General features: G+C 40.9%; 1 protein-coding gene across 3 annotated transcripts in view; it reads left to right on the top strand.

Annotated features, from left to right (window-relative positions):
* The window catches only part of PTPRG (protein tyrosine phosphatase receptor type G), a 755,472-nt gene that overhangs the window by 164,873 nt on the left and 567,693 nt on the right, over positions 1-22,906 (top strand). The window lies entirely within an intron of this gene.

The following is a 22,906-nucleotide window of genomic DNA, read 5'->3' as shown; positions in this document are numbered from 1 at the left end:
GGGTGGTGAGCTGCACGCTTCCTTACTGGTTGCCCTGGTAACTAATGAGCCCACCTGAAGTCAGTGTCAGTTCCCTCATCACTGGTAATCCCGCCTCCGCCTCCAGCCCTCTGGGAGAGAAGCCTGCCGCCTTGTTCCCGCCGCTGTCTTGCGCCAGGTGGGGTGTTGCTGAGACGTGTAAGGTCCCACATTCACCTAACTCCTTATGTTGCTGTTGCTGACTCTGGGCTCTTTTCTTTGATCTTGAAGCTGGGCTAGCGCAGGACTTTGAGGCCTGTGGGGTGCAGCCCAACACAGTTGTTTAAAAGATTTTTCTTTTTTCAGGAGTTAACACTAGAGAATTGTTCCATCCCTAAACATCTTTTCTCTTTCCTTTCCTACCCAAAACGATGCCTGGTTTTGTGTATGCGTACTTACAGATAACTAGCCCTTCAGTCGTGTCTGCCTCTTTGCAACCCCTTGGACTGTAGCACAGGCCAGAATACCAGAGTAGGTTGCCATTCCTTTTTCCAGGGAAACTTCCCAACTCAGGGGTTGAACCCATGTCTCCTGCATTGCAGGCAGATTATGTACCATCCAAGCCTCTAGGGAAGCCCATGCATACTTATATATGTAGCAAGACTAAAAGAAATGTAAGGGAAGTCACATGCTGAAGCATATGACATTATAGTTGGTTGTGTGTTGACAATTTATTGAGTAAGTACTCTGAGAAATTAGATGAGTCATGTTTTATGATGTTCTGGGGATTTGAGGCCAGTGTATTTACAATCTTATACCAACTTCAGGAATTCCTGTCGGGCACCACAGATCCCCCCCTTTCATGATAATATTTTATTGTTTTGATTTTCTGGTGTCTTGCAAATTCCTAGAACGCATGTCTTTGGGTTTCGTATCTTTAAGTTCTTATCAGAATTTTGACAGATCCTTTGAAGCAACAAATACTTTTGACTCTCTGTGGGTGCCAGGCATTTTGCCAGAGTGGGGCAGATACTGGAGAGAGAGAGACAGATAACTAACCCTCCCCCATCGAGTCTATATTCAGGTGATTACAATTTTCATCTCTGTTCCTCCAATTTATTGTAGTATGAGTTTTCTAGAAATTAGTAATGAAAGTGTATTAGTCCCTCAGTTTTGTCCAACTCTTTCCCACCCCATGGACTGTAGCCCCTCCAGGCTCCTCTGTCCGTAGAATTCCTCAGATCAGAATACTGGAGTGTGTAGCCGTTCGTCAGTACTTAGAATCATTTCTGTTTGTGGCAGGCCGTGTCCCAGTTTTTGGTTCATAGAAGGTGGTCACCTTATCTATTATGTGGTAATGAGGCATCTACGCTCTTATTAAATGCCTTGCAAAAGTTATGTGCCCATTTCCCTTTGTTATTAGACATTGTGCTAATTGCACGGGTGATTTAAATGTTAAAAAGGCATTAAAGCAGTTGTTGTAATAATTAACAAAGGATTGGTAGGTTACAAATGAATGATAATGCCATATTTTAAAAATACAGCATTATATATCTCTGGAAAGTGGTATATGTTATGAAACATTAATATTCAAATGAGAGATTTGAACTGAATGCTCTCTAAAATCCTTTCCAGTAAGTTCTTCCTGGTGTTTGAAAGTAAGAGCTCCACATGAATGGTGTCACACTTCTGGAAACCTCAAGGAGAGGCCACAGCCTGCCTTTTGATCCTTGGATAGTGGTCTAGAGATTGCTGATTCTCTTCTTTCTCAGATATAGCAACTCTGTTTTTCTCAGTGAACACAGAGCTACATGGAATAAAGACCAGACTTCTGCTGTGGTAGTTAGTTAGGTGTGATTTTAATTTTACTTTATTTGAATATAAGTGAATATAGCATGCAGTTTCCAGAAAGTTCCCTTAAAGGGAAGGAGGCAAGTCCTTAATATCTTCTTGTTTGTTGTCAGCCTGAATGTGAATGTGATGGCTGAATCTTGAGCATTTTCTTATGACCTTGAGGTTGGTATTTCAGGCAGAGTCACAGGATAGAAGCAATACAGGCAATGCTGTATACACAATTCTACAGTGGTTTTGTAGAAGGGCCTCTGGCTGAGAAGTTGATTAAGGGACTGAAGTTCATTCCAGGCTCTGCTTCTCAAGGAGTGTACATGGAGAAAGGTTGGACCTTCTCCTTCCCACAAAAAGATCATGTGCTTAAAAATCTGTGTACCTACAGGACTGCTTTCAACTGGAGTGGTACCTTTTTTCTAGTTTTTCAGAGATACCACAGGAGCCCTCTTACTATGGAGTGCTGCCTCATCTCCAGACCGCCCTGCATGCCATTAATGGTAGATGGTAGTAACCCTGTAGCTTGTTGAGCCTTGCTTGGAAAATTGCACGGGCAGAGGAGCCCGGCGGGCTACAGTCCATGGGTTCGCAAAGAATCTGATACGACTGAAGAAGTGAGCAGCAGCAGCTTGTCCAGCCACTGTTGTTTTCACATTTTCATCACTGGTGAGAGTGAAAGTCGCTCGGTCGTGTCTGACTCTTTGCGACCCCATGATCTATACAGTCCATGGAATTCTCCAGGCCAGAATACTGGAGTGGGGAGCTGTTCCCTTCTCCAGCGGATCTTCCCGACCCAGGAATCGAACCGGAGTCTCCTGCACTGCAGGCGGATTCTTTACCAGCTGAGCTACCAGGGAGGCCCATTGGTGGTACTTGAACCTCAATTGGTCAGTAGATCACTGTCTTTTCCATTGCATGGATTTCTTTGATTTTTGGGGGTCTATGTTTTGCTGATTTGTGAACAAAAGACACCACCTCTGGGCAATGTATGTTGATTGAAGTGTTTGATTTTTTTTTTAAATGGAGATATAATTGCTTTACAATGCTGTGTTTCTGCTCTACAACCATGTGAATCAGCTAAATGTATACATACATCTTCTTCCCCTGAACCTCCCTCCCACACCTCTAGGTCCTCACAGAGCACCAAGCCTCACTCCCTGTGCTATGCAGCAGCTTTCCACTAGCGGGCTGTTTTACACATGGTGATGTATGTATGTTGGTGCTACTCTGCTCAGTCATCCCATCCTCTCCTTCCCCCACAGTCCACAAGTCCTTTTTCTATGTCTGCATCTCTCTTCATGCTCTTCAAAGAGGTTCCTCGGTGTTGCTTTTCTTTAGATTCCATACATATATGTTAATAAATGATATTCGTTTTTCTCTTTCTGACTTCATTCTGAATGGCAGACTCTAGGTCCATTCACAATTCTACCAAATGACCCAATTCCATTCCTTTTCGTGGCCGAGTACTATTCCACTGTATATACGTACCACATCTTTATCCATTCATTTGTCATTGGGCATTTAGGTTGCTGGTTGAAGTGTTCTGCAAGGTTATCAGAAGCCTACAGAATAGAGAGGCAACTGAAATAATCAACACTGGCTGTGGACTGGGAGAGAAGAAATTAGGGGAGGTTAGGAACTGAGTGCTGCAGTTTGGCACCCTTGGAGGTGGGCGTCTGCTCAGAGGTGCGGGTCCTGTGGTCTGGGACGATGAAGTGCAGCCTTGCCTCTGCTCTGTCAGGAGCTCGTTCTTCATCCAGAATTCCCGTGAGAGCAGGGCGTCCACATAGCGAGGTGTGCATCCGTGTCCTGGCTCTTTCCCTCTGGCTCCTGTACTGGGCACGTGCTTATCTGGGTCAACTATATACCTACAGTGAGGGTGCACAGTTCCCACAGATGAACTGAAGCTGCTGCTGAGCTGGGGGATGGATGATGACTATCAAAAAGAAATAAAAGGCAAAAAGAAGAGAAAGAAGTAAAAGAATATAATGACAGTATGTGACCATACCACTGTGTACTCTGTGAAGCAGTGGAATGTATACTAATTTCCCACCAAGGGCCTACTTTTTGGTATTTAATTTCCCACCCTCAGGAAGTGAGTGCTAAGTCTGTTTGTATTTGCTCACAGCTCCATCGGCTGATCCTGTGTGACTGCCTGCTATGCACAGGGCGCTGTGTCAGATACAAGGGGGATGTGATGACGTAATAGGTGGAGAGGGTCCTCCCTGTGGTGAAGTAGCCCCGGGCTCCCTAATATGCATCTATGTAATGGCATCTTGTGGGTAGAGGGAAATGATTACATGTAGGATGGATAGACAACAAGGTCCTTGTATATTCAATATCCTGTGATAAACCATAATGGAAAAGGATATTTAAAAAGAATACATATATGTATGATGTAGTTACTTTGCTGCACATAAGAAATTCAAACAACACTGTGACTCTACCATACTGCAATAAAATTAAAAGGCAGAATCACGTGGAAACTGAGGAAATGGTTTTGCTGTCTTTGCTGCACTGCCATCTGCCACTCCCCTTCCCTTTAGAGCTCTTCAGGGAATGGTTTGTTTGCTCTTTTCCCAGAAAAGGGGCTTCATTCTCAACTCTTAAGAGTCTTAAGTCATCTTGAGCCCTGTGGAGGTATGTTTCTGGCCTCTGAAGTGCTATTTTGTGGTAATTTTATGATTTTTCTTTATGAATAATTTACCCGGAGAGTCCTAATATCTTTGGAAGCCAGTGAATTTTGGTGTTTATCAAGGAAATGTCTCAACCTGAAGAGAGAAATCAATTTCTTATTACAAAGCAAAGCAAAACATATGAGGTCATCTACCCTATGGGAAAGCAGTATATTTTGTAAGCGTTTTTTATTATTATTAAGTCAGGACCTCAAATTATTGTCCCTTCTTGTAAAGATATTGTATATTTGTTAATCTCATTTGTGTCCTCACTGTTTACTCTATTTAGGATTATGAAGCATTTTATATTCACAGCATTTTAGGGCTGAAAGACCAACTTGTGCTTAATTTGTAAAAATATTTGCCTAATCTTTTTATAAAATTTCCCAATAATGTTGACTCCATAACCTATTTTGGTGACTTTTTTCTCTCAAGCTCTTCTACCCTTCGTTGCAAGAGATAAATGATACTCCTGTCCAATTTTCATAAATGTTTCTTGGAATCACATGTTATGAGAAGTTTTTATGCCTCTTCAATCAAACAGTCCAGTGTAGCTATTTTTCTCTTCCTCCTATTGTTCATCTCTGAACGCCCAAAGGAAAGTCAAATAGTAGTACTAATAGTCATGGTTACAACTTACGAAGTGCCTCCCAAGCAATGCATCACCCTGACCATGACCCAGTGAGATATAGTCTGTTGTTATTTCCATTTTATTGATGAGGAAACTAGGACCCAAGTTCCCTGGACCAAAGGCAAGAAGATTCAGAACTTGAGAGATCTCTGCCTCAAAATTAGTTCTAGGGTAAATCAAAATCACTCCTTCTTATGAACAGTAGATTGTTACCTACTTTACTTTTATGCTTGAAAGAAAAACAAGGCTGTTATTGTAAGAAGTGGTTTGTAATTTCTTTATGGGTATTAGAATATATTAAGCTCTTGTTTGAATCAAAACATAATTCACAAAAAAGTAAGACTCAGAGAACCATAACAGATTTAGAAACATCTTCATTTTCTGTTTGTGTGTTGCATTCAGGGGAGAATTTGTTAATGACATTACTTCTTTTATTAAAAGATTCCTTTCATATTCTTAACTCTGCTTCACTTTAGCCCTCTGCAATGGCGGGGGTAGAAATGAATGGCAAAATGTCATGTAGGTTCTTACTGTGTGCTGGGGAAGGCAGGATTCCACATGTCATATCCACTTTAATGCATTTTCGGTTTTCGTGAGTTAAAATGGTGTGGTGTCTTGATACCATCCTTTAGCTTTAAAATCCTGGACTCTTTAATATTTTTTATGGAGATTGAAAAGGAAAGCAGGGAAGATGGAAATTTTGCCAGTATCTCTGTTGCTCTGAAAGAAGTCAGAGAAATTGGTGTGTCCTGAAAAGCAGCTTGGGGACGAGATTCGTGCTTAGCAACTTTTCTTTGGCAACTAGAAACCAGGTCCTTTGGAAGACAGAGGGCAATGACGTGGCTCAGAGGTTTCTAGGACAGCTTGATGAGCTCGCCCAGGCGAGCTGGATTTTCTTTTTTCGTTTCTTTCTTTTAAAAGGCTGCATGGCCCAGCATGTAGGATCTTAGTTCCCCCACTGGGGATTGATCGTTCACCCCCTGCAGTGAAAGCGACCATTCGTAACCACTGGACCCCCAGGGAAGTCCTGAGAGCTGGAGTTTGCAGCGAGGTTTTGATGTCCTTTTGGCCTGGTGCTCTGTCCCTCTCATCCTGGCCCATTTGTAATAGAAACATGGAATTCAATACTATTGACTGGGAACAGTTGTTGAATTGTGATGTGTGCAGTTAATTTGAAGCCCGGGTCTTAAGTTGAACGGGGATAAATAATGAACATTGAATGCTTACCTGTTACAGCTTTATTGGTTTTATAAATTGTCCCCAGCGATCCCTCTTGAATGGTACAGATACCAGCCATCCACCTGGCTTTATGGAAAATTCTAGAAATCCTTAAGCCTCATTCCAGGCAAGGATCTCTTTTAACTCTTATAAAAGCTTTCACAAACAGCGTGAATTCCATATATGTACTGTTAGTTGCTCTGCCTGCTGCTGAACCATAAAATCTTACCATGGAGAGAGACGAAGGGCAGTTAAGTATGACTCACACACACTTTGGGAAAAGAATTTCTTTGTTCACTGGTGTTGTGTATGACATTAGTGTTGTATATGAAAGTGTAATCGAGGCACGACTCTTAAATTGAAAGGAAAAGAGTCCCCGAGTTCTCACGCATTCATCAAGGGGCCTTGACCTTGGAGTTGTGGGAGTGACTGAGGTGTGGAGTCCTTTTCCTATGGAAGCTGCTGGGGAGTAGTGTCTTCCAGAGCTCATGTCCTTTGTGCTTTGTGGTTGCTATAGGCTCTTCTAGGTCTCCTTGATCCTGCTGTCTGCCTCGGTGCACCATGAGATCAGGGCTTTGGTGGCAGGCTTGGTAGTGGCCAAGAAAGGGAACCAGAAGGAGGTGGAATAAATCTCTGTGGTGGCTGACTTCACTTTGTTTCCTTACCCTTTTTATAATTTTTTCATGCCATTTTCTCTTCAGAGCGGTTGTATGTTCATCACTTCAGATCTGAAGTCTTGTCTCTGAACTGTGTCTGTGTGTGAGGCTTGGGGAAGTTGGAGCTAACAGTTGAGTTTCTCTGATCATCACTTTTTTAGGAAAAAACAATTTTATTTATGGTTATGCCTGATCTTCGTTGTGTTGTGGTGTATGGGATCTAATTCCTTAACCAGAGATTGAACCAGACCTCCTGCACTGGGAGCACGGAGTCTTAGCCAGTGGACAACCGGGGAAGTCCCCTCTCTGATCATCACTGTAATGGATCTTTATTGAGTGACAGAAAAGTGTTACAGGGGCAGGGAGAGCAGCAAGTTCTTTCCTTTTTTGCTTCTCTTCTCTCTTGTATTCCTTCAAAAATTCCAAAACGTCTGTCGCTTCCTCATTATTGCAGTGTGTCTCAACTGGGGGCCAATTTTGTTACTCAGGATACATTTGGTGATGTGGAGACATTCTGGGTTGTTACATCTTGGGCGGGAAGTGAAGTCATTTAGTCGTGTCCAACTCTTTGTGACCCCATGGGCTGTAGCCTACCAGGCTCCTCCGTCCATGGGATTCCTCAGGCAAGAATACTGGAGTGGGTTGCCATTTCCTTCTCCAAGGGATCTTCCCAACCCAGGGATCGAACCCTGGTCTCCCGCACTGCAGGCAGACGCTTTACCATCTGAGCCGCCAGGGAAGCTCATCTTGGGGGGAGGGGTTTGGTAAATCTAGTGCTTTAAGGCTATCAGTGCTGCTTAACATCCCACAATGCCCAGGACAGTCCCCAGTGAAATAATGACCTGCCTCAAATGTCATAAGTGCCCAAATCGAGAAGCCCTGCCCTACTGAAGCATCTCTCTGGCCAACATATGGGCCTGTCTTGCCTGGCCTGTGTTTCACTTGCTGGTTTATCTGTCTGAAGTATATCAAAATACATCAAACTGGTTTCCTAAACCAGTTTATCATGTTTGTTTTAATGTGGATTGCCAATCCTTTAAACAAGGCCAAACTAATCATTGCCCCCAAAGAATCACAATTTCTAAATTAGTGTATTCAGAATTAGAGGTCTTACTCTGTTCGAGTCATGCCAATTATGAATCATCTAGACAGAGATGCTTCAACAATCCACAGTGAACGTCTCCAGCATATTATGGGTTGGTGAGTAAGAGGAGAGATTTTGCATTTCTAATGGTAGTCCAGCTAGAAGCTGTCATCACTCGGGTTCATCACGTATGTGCCAAGCCGTGGACTTTGTTACATTTCTGGCCTCCCTTGCACCACACCATTTGTTCCATTGGCCTTACCTTGGTTCCTAACTTCCTCCAGAAAGCTTTCTTTCCTTCCTGAAGTTTGGAGTCATGGCTCCTCCCATGCACCTACCCTTTCGGTGACATGACTCTTGACTCCTTGGATCGTGATGGCTGGCTGTTGACTTTGAGGGCCAGCCTCTGCTACCTAATTCGCTCCTGCCAGACACATAGGAGGGCCTCTGTAAATACTTGTGGGATGACTGAACGGAGGAAAACTGAAAGCTAGCAGTTTACTTGGTTACAAAAAGAAGTGTAGTAGGGAAAAAAAGTAAAAACTCAGAGCCCAGAAAACATGTGCTTTGGTGTTGGTTCTCTGATTCTCACTTGTCAGACAAGTGGATAAATAAGTGGGTTGAATGAAATGATTCTAAATGGGGAGCCTTTGTGTTTCTCATGAGCACTCTCTTGTGTACAGTGCTGTCACAATGAAAGTTGATCTGCATCATTAGAAAGCAAAAGGGTGTCTGTGTATCTGGAATCACAGCAAACAGTGTATTGTTTAAACATCAACTCAGATCTTGTCACTCCTCTGAACGACACGCCTCTTCCAAGCGACAGTTCCTACCATGAGCATCAAGCCTCTATGCCGGCCGGTCCCCAGCCCCTCTTTGCCTCCCCCCTACTGCCATTACTTCTCCACCTCACTCTGCTCCGGCCACACTGGCCTCACTCACTGATCATCACATGCCCCAAGCACCCTCCTACCTCAGTGATTTATAGTTGCTTTTCCTTTTGCCTGGAATGATCTTTACCAGCAAGACCTGCATGGCTCCTTCTAGACTACCTGTGAGTCTGTGTTTGGGTGTCCCATGTTGGGATTGAAGGCAAAAGGAGAAGAAGGTGGCAGGTGGCAGAGGATGAGATGGTTGGATAGCATCACTGATTCAAGGGACATGAATTTGGGTGAACTCTGGGAGATGGTGAGGGACAGGGAGGCCTGGCGTGCTGCAGTCCATGGGGTCAGTCACAAAGAGTAAGACACGACTTAGTCAGTAAACAGCAGCAACCCATGTTTGGAAGGCGTTCTCTGGACACTCCATCTCAAATTACAGCCACTCCCCAGTCATCTTATTTCCTCTCTCTGATGGGCTTTTATCCTCCTGAGCTTCTTTTGGCATTCTATCTATTTAACTTATTTCTATCTCTTCCTCTGTCCCCTCCACCTCCAACCTCCTTAGACTACAAGTGCCATGATTCCATTCATTTTTATTGAATGGCAGTAGGCAAATGTAAAAGTTTACGTATCACAGTGAACTCAACACATGATCACAATCTAAATATACCCATGTAACTAGCCACCAGTGACTTGGTGATCAAGAACCTGCCTGCCAATACGGGAGACACAGGTTTGATTTCTTGGTTGAGAAGATGCCCTGGAGAAGGAAATGGCAGCCCACTCCAGTATTCTTGTCTGGGAAATCCCATGGACAGAGGAGCTTGGCGGGCTACAGTCTATGGGGTTCTGAAAGAGTTGGAACGACTTAGCGACTCAGCAACAGTAGCAGCACAGAAAACCCCATTCATTCCTCTTTCTAGTCACTCCTTTCCATTTTCAGGGCTGCCACCACCCTGAGTCCCTGGAAGGGAGTTTTCACTGCTGTATCCATAGCACATGGTGGGCACAGAGTCAACACTAGTTGAGGTTATTGAAAACACTGGGAGAGAAACCTGTACGTCTAGATTTCTAATGCTGGTCTCTAATTGTAGATTAATCTCAGTCATTGGAAAATGCAATTAGAGGCTTTTGAAGTATCTATTTGCCAGACACTGGCTACTATAACTTAGCCTATTAGATGTGTCACTTGTTTCTGCTGTGTTGGCCTTGATTATTTAAGTATTTTACCTGTGATCTCTGTAAGTTCACTCTTCCTGCTTGTAGTTTTAATTTACTGTCTATTCTGTTTGCTAGGCACTTAATCAGACATCTCTCTGGTGATTGTCTTAGAGGATTATTTAACTTCTTCTGGCCTTTCAACTACATTGTAAATTCAGCCAAGTGTAATAAATTTGTACCAAAACTTGCTCTCTGGTCTTGATTCTTTCCTAGCTGAAATTATTGCACATTTCTGTCCCTGGTTACTGGCCACTATCCGGGACCCTGGGAGCGTGGGTTTCTCCTCCAATTGGTTGCCTGCGTTAGGTTTGCAACCTGTACCGTAAGTAGTGTCATCAGATTTGATTATACTGGCAACCATTTGAGATGTGATATTGAGTTTAAGGATGCAGTGGCTTCTAGGAATTTTGGTTAGTACTTCCTCTAAATGTGTATGTGCCTGCAAACTCAAGAAACAGTATGTCATTAATGAGTGAAGTTATTGGGCCTTTATCCCAGCAAATAGCAGAGAAGTGTCCAGAGTTACTCATACAAAGCAACATATCAGCTGGCTGGGGGTCTTAACTGTCCACTGGATGGAATATTATGCAGTCATTAAAGATCAGAAAGAAAAGCAATATATTTTAAGACCAATTTTGTGTTCTCTTTTTCTAAAACCTTGTCTTGTGTACTTCCCTAAGCCATGAAATGCCCGGAGTACTTGATTCTCTTAATACTCAGCATACCCCCTGGTAGGGCTGTCCTGTAAGCAAGACCCAAGTATCACTTAGAATGCTCTCAGCTGCAAGTCAGGGGAGACTCAACCCTGAGCAGTGAGGAAATATAGAAAAATGTTGCCATTCATACTAGATATCCAGAGGTGGTAGATTTCCAGGTAATCAATGGCCAGCCACTCTTCATTGTGAATGCAAGTGGTTTCCATCTTTATGCTCTGCCACCTGTTTTTTCCCCAGAGATATTCTTTTCGAGGTGGAAAATGGAGCTATACAAAATCTGTCATCCAAACCCGCAGATGGTGATAGGCCTGTTTGGACCACCTTACCCAGAGTTGAGATTTAAGGCAGCCTCTTTGAAGCTCACAGCTGAGTGGTGGAGGATGGACTCAGGCGAGCGAACATGGGTTCTGACCTGGAGGAGGAAGAGGGCTGAGGAAGTTGGGGGAACACATGGGCTTTCATCCCACCTGCTGGGGTGAGAATTGGGCATTTGGAGCATTGTTTTTGAGTGAACTCAAAAAGTGAAGAGCGAACAACTTCAGAGTGAACCTGTTAGTGTGATATTGTGATTGGGGAATTAATAATAGTAACTTCTTTAATATCTATTTTGGTTAAAATTTAAAACTTAGATGTCTTAAAAAATGATTTAGTTTACTATGTGGCACACAGATTCTTAGTGTGTTAACTGTGTAAAGGTGCTAGCCTGCAGATAGCAGCTTTGTTTGACTTTAAATGATTTGGGGGATAGAAATGGGAATTTAAAGATTTGGGGAAGAGGGTTCATGGGGTTGGGCGAATTTGGATAGGAGTTGGTTTTGTAACATGTCCCTGTATTAAAACTATCCAGTATTCAATCTAGGCCAGATATTTAGGTCTTTGCTTGTTTTCCTTTCTTCATTCTTTTCAAGAAATGTCTCTATTGTAGAAATTTATATAATGCATCCTCTAATTGTTACATTGTTTAAAGGCCTGTTAATGTGTCACTCTCATATTTTACTTCCAGTATTTTGTCAGATGATCAGCAGAAAATTTAAAGTAATGGTGGATTCTCTACTTTTTTCCTATTACAACATCACTAATTTTCATGGTTGGATTATCTGTGAGAATGTATTTCCAAGAAGTTGCTAAATGTCTGTGCTCTTACCAGTCCTGACTCCTTGATATTACTATTGTAGATAGGATATGTGTACATTTTAGGGAGAATAAGAAAAATGAAAACTCTCATGGACTCACTGGTCCCAAACATACATTTTGCCTGACACGATTTCCTTACTTCTGTGTGGAGTTATCAAAATGGGTTGGTTAAAAAGCAAAAAGTGTGCCCATCGTTAGACGATCTGTCAAAAGTGTTCACACGTTAAACCCAAAAGCGTTCAGTTTTGAAATAACTGCAGAACAGTGTAAAAACAGTACAGAGAAGTTATATGTATTCCTCTCCAGGTTTCTTCCATTGGTTCAATCTTACTTAATTATTGTGACAGTATCAAAAAGAGGAATTTGACATTGGTACAAGGTGTGTATATAGTTCTCTGCTGTTTTATCAGTGCAGATTGCTGTAACCACTACTGGAATAAGATACAGAATGATTTCATCATTACAAAGATCTTCTTCATTCTGTCCCTTTACAATCTCACAGTTGTCCTCCCCCACCATCCCCAATCCTCTAATCTGTTTTATATCTGAAAGGCAGCTATGCTCACCGGTATACCACCATTGTCTGTGTTTGTACTTCTGTATGGTTTTGTCATTTTGAGAATGTTATACGTCTGGAATCATATAGAAGGGACCTTTTGAAATTGGCCGTTGTCACTCAGCATAATGTCCCCAATCACCATCCAGGTTGCTGTGTGCACTGATTTTTGAGCAGTATTCCTTCATGTGGATGTAGCCAAGTTTGTGTAAACCTTCACCCTTTACAGAACATTTTTTTCCCCCCTAAATCCTGGTGGCTTCTGCACAAAGTTAATTATTAATAGTTGTGTACGGATGTTGGTGTGGACATTAGTTTTCACTTTTCTGGCCTAAATAGACAAGTACAAATGGGGAATGTATTTATTTATATTTTAACAAAACTGGGAAACTGTTTTCCAGCAATACCTGGACCATTCCGTATCCCCACCTGCTGTGCGTGAGAGATCTGTGGTTCCTGCATCCCCACCAGCTCTTAGAGTTGTCACTGTTTTTCATTTCAGTTTTTCCAGTAGGTGTGCAGTGGTATCTCATCATGGCTGTAATTTGCATTTCCCTTATGGCTAATGGCATGGAATATCCCTTCATACGCTCATTTGCTATCCTCTGGTGAAATATCTCTTCGTGTCGCTTGCTCACTTTCTAATTGGATTTTGTTTTTTTTTCTATTGGATTTTGAACGTCTGTATACATACTCCTGATGTCACTTGTTGTATGTGGTTTGCAAATATTTTTTCACTGTCTGTAACCTGTCCCCTCATCCTTTCCACAAACCCCTTAGTAGAGCAGATGCTGTTAATATTGAGGAAGTTTAACTTACTCATTTCTTTGAATCCTACTTTTGGTATCATATCTAAGAACTCTTCACTAAGCCCCAGGTCCAGAAGATCATCTCTTATTCTACCCCCTTAAAAAGTTTTATATTTTTACATCTAATGTTAAAATTTATGATCTGTTTTGAGTTAATATTTGTACAAAGTATGAGATTCAGGTCAGTGTGATGCTTCTTTTTATTCTACTTTCTCCTCCATTTTCTTCCTTCCCTTTCTTCTCCTCCCTTTTCTTCCTCCTCCTCAATTCTTCCACCTCCTATTTTCCTTTATCATATGCACATCTAGTTTATTTAATGTTATTTTTTGAAAAAGACTATGCCCCATATAGTGAATTACTTTTGCTCCTTTGTCAAAAATCATCGACTGTACGGTGCTGGTCTCTCTATGGGTTCTCTTTTCTGTTCTATTGATATATGTGTCTGTCTGTCTGTTAATACCACAGTATTGATTGCTATGGCTGTATAACCAGTCTTAAACTTGAGTGGACAGATTTCTCACACTCTTCTCCTCTCTGATGATTATATTCTCTTTAGAAGACTTGATTCTCTGTCCTCCCCCTTTTGTTGTTGTTGCCTGGATTGATCACTGTGATCAGTGCAGATGACTTGAGTGTGTCCGTCCCCCTAACCTCCCGGGAAGGCCTGACTTTAACGTGGCATATTTTATCCTGAGGGTTACTTCCGATGGATTAGTGATGTCTGCTTACAGTCTGGTATGTTTTGTTCTCTTTCTGGAATCCGGTTGTGCTGTGAAATGTGAGTGCTGTCTGCCTTGCATTTAGGATGGGCACATGGTTGAGGCAACGCTGGGTGTTTGTCTTCTTGGTATCAGATAAGGCGCTGTTGAATCTTAGCTGGAGAAGAGCCAGAAGTTTATGACATGGCTGAGATGGGTGGTGGAGGGCAGGCCTTGCCCACACATTTAATCTAACTTAAATATTTCCAGTGAATCATCATCCTCTATGACCTTGTAACATAAATCTGAGAGGAGCTGTAGTTCTTATCTTCAAACTGCAGCGAAGTTTCATTACTGTGGCTTATGTGTAGTGGCTTTGTCTTCTGGGCATCTGGTTATCCTTCTGTCTGCTGTTTAATATCCCTTTCATGTGAAAGGATCTCTTGATTTATGACTTGATTTTTTTTATCACTCTCCCACGATGGGTAGAGATGTACATGGATTAATGGCTAAAAACCATTCATTGGCTTGGGCCTGGTGCACTGGGAAGACCCAGAGGGCTCGGGTAGAGAGGGAGGTGGGAGGGGGGATCAGGATGGGGAATACATGTAAATCCATGGCTGATTCATGTCAATGTATGACAAAAACCACTACAATATTGTAAAGTAATTAGCCTCCAACTAATAAAAATAAATGAAAAAAAAATCTTAAAAAAAAAACCCATTCATTGTTAGAGTATAGCAAGAAAAGTTGGATGAATAATTTTAAGGGAATGTACTATCTTATCTCACTTGTCTTAAGGGTTTTTGTATTAAAACTATACAACCATTAATTAGGAAGTACCATCATATTGCTAAGCATGATTATAAGTAGACAGTTTTCTACTTAGGATGAATAAGATGTTTGTAAAACCATTTTATAATCTATTATAGGCTAGTGGTTGAATTCTGTTGTCTTTAAATTAGGATTGTTCATATTTATTTGCATGGCTAGAAATCTTCTCTATTGGACTGTCTTATTTTCCTGGAGATTCTGATGTGTTAAGGTGTTCCACATACTAAGATTGAGCTGTAGAATTTAATTTTAATTTTCTGTGGCATGTTTCTATTTACAGTAGTTTGGAAATGGAAGAGAGGAAAGAGGCGCTTGTAGTCCTAGTTACTCAGAAAAGTGGTTTAAGGCATTGCAGTATTGAATTATGATATTAATTTAAAAAGTTAAAACCATGACTCTTATTCAAATGGAATTAACCCATATAAAATTCAAGTAATTAATGAGACAATAATATAGCCAAGCTGGTTGGGAGGGCATTTGGAAGCAGTATTTGTAGCTCACAGTGAAAATGTGATTGCTACCTTTGATTCAATAGTAGTTTGTCTCCTACAGAGTTATAAAACCATAACTTATTTCTCTTTCTTGAAACTGGTTCCCAATCTACAAGTTAATCTGTAACTTCACTGAGCCTGGTCTTTAATTGTAGTGAATAGCAAGTCAAACAATTATACCTTCCTGTAGAAATTAAATAATATTGAGATGACTTTGTTAAACACAACTCCAGTGACATTGAGGACATGCTGTGTTCTCTTTACCTTATTTCCACGTTTGGGGTAATTTTTTCTCATCAGCTGTTTGTGAGGTATTGTCACACCATGGAGACGGCAGTGCCTGAGTTTTATTCACTTTACACTCCTGTGGATGGCTAGTCCACCTGTCCTAAAGGTGAAGCCATTTACAAGGTTGTAGTTGAACTATTTGTGATATTTTCATTACTTTCCCCCTTCTCTATTGACTTCGGGTACTTTCAGTCTTATCCCTATCCTCACTTCCTTCTTCACTCTGTTAGAAAGCATTCATGTCTTTCATATTGACCTAGCTTATTGTTACTCTTAGAAGAATGGGTTATTGGAGAAGATTGAAGTATAGAGTCCTGAACAATTTACTTCCTATGCTGTCCTGGACTTGGGCATGACTTTGCCATGTCCTTTTCACGTATGTTACCATGAGCACATCAGTTAACCTCTCAACCTCTATTTTGGTCATCTAAAATGGGTTGAATAGTCGTACTTACTTTGTAGGGATATTGTGAGAATTGAAAGACGAAAGGATAAAAATGGTGCTTAGCACTGTAGTATGTGTTTGATTAAGATGATCTCTAAGTTAGCTGTATACAGACATACGTATATATATATGGGGGCGAATCTTGTTTTATACACTAGATGTTCCCTAAAGGGTTTGCAAACTCACTCACTTAAAAGCACCAGGGGGGCACGCAGTAACTTTCTGAAAATAAGACACAGGAGCAGGAACAGTTGGCCTCCCAGCTGATGAAAGATTAGTGATTGCTGGGGATGCTGGTGGAGAGTCCTGAAACTGTGTCTTGGGCCAACTGTCGTCATATGGTTCTGTATGACTTGATATTAACATTTTGAAAGGGAGAAGTAAAGCTTGGATTGTCACATGTCCTTTTCCTTTTGTAAATGTTGGAGCTGATTGACATACAGGAAACATTGAACATTGTGCTCTGGGCTGTATGTAGTGGGCCACCAGTTCACCAGTTTGCTGTGTTTGCCTTTGGTTGCTTTAGATTATTCCATGAGAAAGGTATAGTTGTTCACAGTAGACCATGTCAGAATTTAAAGTGATCACAGCATTTTCCTAGTCTTCCTGCCTTTTTTTTTTTTTTTTTTTTTACGAGACAGTTGCATTTGGATGGAGTCATGTGGCCCATTAGTGGTGGTACTTGTAATTTTTATGAAAATAGACTATATTTGTCCATATTCTTCCACTTTGGGGGTTATAAGGTTTAACACATATTCATTTTTGAAAGATTTGCCACACATTTAAAAAAAAGGCATTGATTATTGAGACAGGGGTGGGAAATAAACCAACATTGTAACAGTGGTTATGGTTATTTTTATTTTCTTGTTTATGGTTTTTAATGTACCCTCTTGTCTGTTTAATGTACTCTGCTCATTAATGTACTTTGCCTAATGTGCTTCTACGACAAATATTTACTGCTTTTATAATCAGAAATAGCAATAAATGCTATTAGAAAAAGAATATATCACGGGAATGCCTTGACGTGTGATAATATGATTATTGATCAGTTTCACTTCCCCAAGATTGTTGCTAGCAAAGTAATGGTTCATTATTTCATTTGCTCCTGGATAATGATGGTGCATCTGATTGTGCTATTTAGGTATGCTCAGATGGGTCTTCCTAGGCCTGCAGTGATTTTGTTGATGGAATGGGTTTGTGGTTACCGTGGGGCATGTGAGTTGCTGGACCTGCTCCTGGGCAGCTGGCCTGCAGAGGAGACCGTCTGTTTTGGCAGAGCCGAGGGCTGTCCTACTGGGCTGTAGCCCACCAACTGTTGCAGCCACAGCGCCTCAGCTGTTGTGCTTTTTTACACACTGTTATTAGCCATGCAGACCTTTATGGTTCAAACCAGGCCACATCTGTTGTCAGTCCCATGACCTTCAAAATCCAAAGCGGAAAGAAATGCAGAACACACTTTTTATCTGAAGGCTTTCTGCGGACATGTCAGTTAACAGGGCTTAGTTAAAAATATTTTTCTAAACTTATTTTGTAAAAGATTTTCATTTTCTTTGCCTGTCTTTAGCAGTGGGTTTTTAAATTAATGATGACTTGAGCAAATTAGTGCTCCTTAGAGTGTGGTCTGTTGATCTCCTACATTTGATCCCACAAGGAGTTGGTAAAAAAACTTATTCTGGAGCCTCCTGTAGACCAAGAGAACTGTGATCTTAGGGGTGTATTCCTGCACCAAAACTTGAAGCCAGAGATTTGGACTTCTGGCTTCCCTGGTGGCTCAGACGGTAAAGAATCTGCCTGTAATACTGGAGACCTGGATTTGATCCCTAGGTTGAGAAGATCTCCTGTAGAAGGGAATGGCTACCCACTCCAGTATTCTTGCCTGGAGCATTCCATGGATAAGAGGAGACTGGTGGGCTACAATCCATAGGGTCACAAAGAGTAAGACACAACTGAGAGATTGACATGTTCACTTTGGGCTTTTAGGATTGTGTGACCCCAGGCACCTCCTATTGTGTCGAGGTAGGCATGAAGTTAGAAAGCCAATACTGAGATATAGGCAACTGGGCACCCTCGGGAATACCAAGACTTCTTAGAAAAAGTTTGCTTTTGGATGAAAGATTTTGGGAATGATCCTAAAGGCATGTGCTGTGCTGTGCTTAGATGCTCAGTCCTGTCTGACTCTTTGTGACCCCATGGACTGTAGCCCGCCAGACTCCTCTGTCCATGGGGATTCTCCAGGCAAGAATACTGGAGTGGGTTGCAGTGCCCTCCAGGGGATCTTCCCAACCCAGGGATTGAACCCAGGTCTCCCGCATTGCGGGCGAATTCTTTACCAACTGAGCTACTAGGCAAACACTGACAGTCCTTGTAGAAAGAGCAACTGTATTCCCAGGGTGAACATAGTGATTCATTAGTTATGTTTCCCAGAAATAGTAATGTCTAAATTGAAATTGTTCTCTTCTCTGTATATGCTCTGTGTCCTCTCAACTTAGTTCCTTCTGAAAAAGAGTGGTCCAAATGCCATATTCTGTTTTTTTTTTCTCTATTCTTCATTGCCAAGGCATCAGACCTCCAGGCATATTCATGAGCCCTACATTTGCAAAGCTAGAGCGGTGGAGAAACGAGGGGACCAGATCCCTCTATAAAAATACATCCCCCTCAACGCCCCATTGGGTTAGCTTCTTACCCAATAGAAGAGGGAAAAAAGAAGCAATTGATTTCCTCTAATTTGTGGGACTGGGGTCGGTAGAAAGAAAGAAAAGGGAGGGTTTCACTAGGTCACCTTTTATCTTGGGGGCAGGAGTGTTAAGAGAAAGTAAGCAACATGTTTCCAACAGTTTCGGTGGAGATTCATTTTATACAGTATATTCAAAATATCATTTTGACATATATCCCAAACAAAATATTAATACGATACTTTATAATAATTTTTTTCTTACTAAGCATTTGAAATCCTTTTGTGGGTTTTATAGCACATAGAGTTCAGGGTTGCCCCAGGTAACTCCTGTATTTGACAATATAGTTGGAAGGGTTTCTTCTAATCCCGAGTTCTCAGTTCAGATGTGAACATATGCCTTTGTGGAACATCCTATATTTCTGTTGTAGCGAGAATGAGTTGTTTTCTCAGCATTTAGTTGGTGTTAGGGTAATGCCTTCCTGTGTAGGCTGTAGTGTTAGAATTCTCTTTGCAAGCTCTTGTAATAATTTTCAGGAAATTATCACTTTTATCATAGTATTTTTAGTTGCAACTAGAGAGTTTTATAGGAGATTCTTTCAGTGTGAAATCTCTTGAAGGACAATAGAAAATACACTGTTTCATCTGGGACATAGGTTGGGGCAACTGCAGTATCTTGAGGGGTCCTTGGAACAGAATGTGTAATATGACAATGGACCTGGTTCAGAGGTCACTGTAGTAGTCCAAACATGTTCTGTGTTAATGTTTAGGTCTGTAAAATTTTTTTTAAAAAAGAACTAATTATGCACCATCTATTTCCCTGTTATAGGCCCTCAGACTTTATAGGGAGGTCTCAGTGGAGCTTCATTTTTGCTATTCTGTCTCTTTAAAATGTCTGGGTTTGAATTCCTTTCTCTGTCCTGTGCAGTGTAATGTGACTTTGACAAGGTTCTTAACAATTTTGTGCCTTGGGAACTAGAAAGCTGGGAGGATTTACCCCTCAAAGTTCTGCTGAAGATTAAATGAGATCATCCAACTAAAGAATGCAGTGCCTCCCAATACATAGTTAAGTGCTAAAGAAATATTAGCTATCTCAGCATCTTTATTAATTATTTTTGTTAATTTTAGAGACTTAAAGCACTGTAGGAGGAATTATAGGAATGATTTTTTTTTTTTTTTGATGTTGGGATAGAGGTTAAAAAAATACTTTTTCCTGAAACATATTAACAACCTTTTTTTTTCCCCTTCCACAGTATCTTTAGCTCCACTCCCCCATTCCATTACTGTTTTGTCCTGGGTTTAGCATAGTTCTACTCTGGGTAAAATTATTTTAATATGAACTCTCTGGTTATAGCATCTCTATTAAAGGCCCTTCTCCCATACTGAGTGAAGGGAAAAGTCCTCAGTGCATCTCACAAGGTCCTTTCTCAGAAACATTGGTTCCTGAGTAAAACCTGAGAGGTCATATATGATTTCTACATTGCCTAAAATATGCAGCCTTTTTGGTTCCATTGTGGGAAACATCAGAAGAATGGTTTGCCTGACTGTGGGGTGGTGCAAAAGGAAAACCTCAAGTTTCTGGCAGCTTCTAACCCCACCCATTGTTCTCACATTTTCACCTACTACTCACTTGCTGATTATGCAGAAGTGATATTTAAGAGTGACTGTGTTTAATAAACCTCTGCAAGCAATATTTAAAGGAGTGTTTATTTTTCAAAATTCACTCAGGATTTCTGTAATCTTCAGGCCTGTAGTTCTAGTACATGGTTTGTACCAATTTGTTTCAGAGTGTTTTATTGCATATCTTTCTCATCTGCTGTCTAAAAATCAAGGGAACAGTTTGTTCCATTCAATTTGCCTGATAGGGGAGCCTCCAAAGATACAAAGTTGCCTTTTGGCATCACTATATTAAAAAAAAAAAAAAAAACTGTCTTCTTATTCCCCCTCCTAACCCCACTTTGACTATATTGCAGAGTCATAAAAGGATTTACATTGAGAGTTGAAATTGTCTCCTTGAAATTGATTTTATTCAGCTTCTTGTATACAAATAGTTAGGAGAGGAGAACAGAACTGAACTTTCAATTTTGAACTTAACTGTTCTAAAGTCATAAAACTGCTTTTCCATTTGACTCTTCAAATGGATCTTGCAGTATAATTGGTCAGAGTCAGACGTTTTAGAAAAGGCACAACCAGAAATGAAAACAAGAATAAAATTGCTTATTTAGTAGCTGCCAGTTGTTCATCAGAAGCAGACTTTTGGTTAAATACTTCTTTTTCCTAAAAAAGCAAAATGAGCCTTTTTCATACCATTAGTTTGAAGCCATTACTTATAGAGCTAGTTAAAGCTGATTTAGAGATAAATGCTTTAGCCATCTTGATGTGATCTGATGAAAATTTCCATGTGGTTAGAGTTTTTAATTAAATCATTTTATTTAAGATTATAATAGCCCTTTTAAATTATTTTCCTTGAGACTTGCTTTGTGTTATTTGAAGTTAATAAGTCCTCTTGAAGCAAAGCAGAATGCACGATATTTCTTCTGATGATTTCTTTCTGCAGTTGAGAAAAAAGCAAACCACATTATTGCTGGGAAGGAAGTGAAGCTAATGCCTAATACAAATGGAGATAACAGAAAGTGCTTGCAGCCCTGGGATATTCTGAATATCAACATTAAAGTGGTCACCTGGGCAATACTACCCTATTGCTTGGGTAATTTTTTTTCTCTTAAGTTTCAGGAAGTAGAAATGGTCCTGTAGATGGACTTAGAATACCGAAGAGAGGAGTATTTTGGCATTTTATTGCCCTACCAGTCACCAAGTATACTTGTCCCTGAAAACTTTTTTATAACTATAGACATTCCTGCACAGTTCCTAAAGACAAAATTTCTGTACTTATGCAAAGATGAACTCCTGTGGTTTAATTTATTAATTATTCTTCACTCGGGTTCCTCACTATCTATCCTATTGCTCACACTTGTGGAAGAGACAGGGCTCTTTTGGTCATTGTTGTGACAGTGGAGTGTGGCTTTTGATTTTAAGGTCGATAACATAACTTATTCATTAACTTGAGGTAAAATTGGTATATAATGTGAGCTTCAGCTGTAGAACATTACCATCCTGTGTTTGTATATTCTTCAAAGTGATCCCCACCATTAGTTGCCACCCATCACCGTGAAGTTCACCCCCACACCCCTATTCCCTCCCCCCGTGCTCCCTCCCAGCCTGCTTTTGTATCTGTGATTTTTGTATCTGTGATTTTTGTTGTTGTTTTAGATTGTTTGTTCATTTGTTTTGCTTGTTAGATTTTATATGAGTGAAATCATAGTGTTTTATCTTTTTCTACCTTATTTCACTTAGGATAATACCCTCAAGTCCATCCATTTTGTTGCAGATGGCAAGATTTCTCCTTTTTTTTTTTACGTTGTATTCCATCAGCTTCCCGGGTGGTGAGAGTGGTACAGAACCTGCCTGGAAATTGAGGAGATGCAAGAGATGCAGGTTAGATCTTTGGATTAGGAAGATCCCTCTGGTGTAGGAAGTGGCAGCCTGGAAATCCCATGGACAGAGGTGTCTGGTGGGTTACAGCCTCAGTTCAGATCAGTCGCTCAGTCGTGTCCGACTCTTTATGACTCCATGAATGCTGCGGTCTCTGGGGCCACAAAAAGTTGGACATGACTGAGCGACTTAGCACACAGTCTTTAACTGTGTATCTGCTACATCTTCTCATCCATTTATCTGTCAATGAACGCTTAGCTTGTCTCCATACTTTGGCTGTTGTAAATAATACTACGGTGGACATAGCAGTACATATATCCTTTTAAATTAGTGTTTTCTTATTCTTTGGATAAATACCCAGAAGTAGAATAACTGGACCATATGGTAGTTCTATTTTTAATATTTAGAGCAATCTCTGTATTAGTTTCTATAGTGGCTGCAGTTTACAATTCCACACATAATATACGAGTTCCCTTTTCTCTACATCCTTGCTACCACTTGTAATTTGCTGTCTTTTTGATGACAGCCATTCTGACAGGTGTGAGATGATACGTCACTGTTGTTTTGATTTGCATTTCCCTGATAGTGATGTTGAACATCTTT

This window comes from Muntiacus reevesi, chromosome 4 (assembly GCF_963930625.1).
Source record: "Muntiacus reevesi chromosome 4, mMunRee1.1, whole genome shotgun sequence".
NCBI lineage: Eukaryota > Metazoa > Chordata > Mammalia > Artiodactyla > Cervidae > Muntiacus > Muntiacus reevesi.
This window is presented reverse-complemented; position numbering and strand designations above follow the sequence as displayed.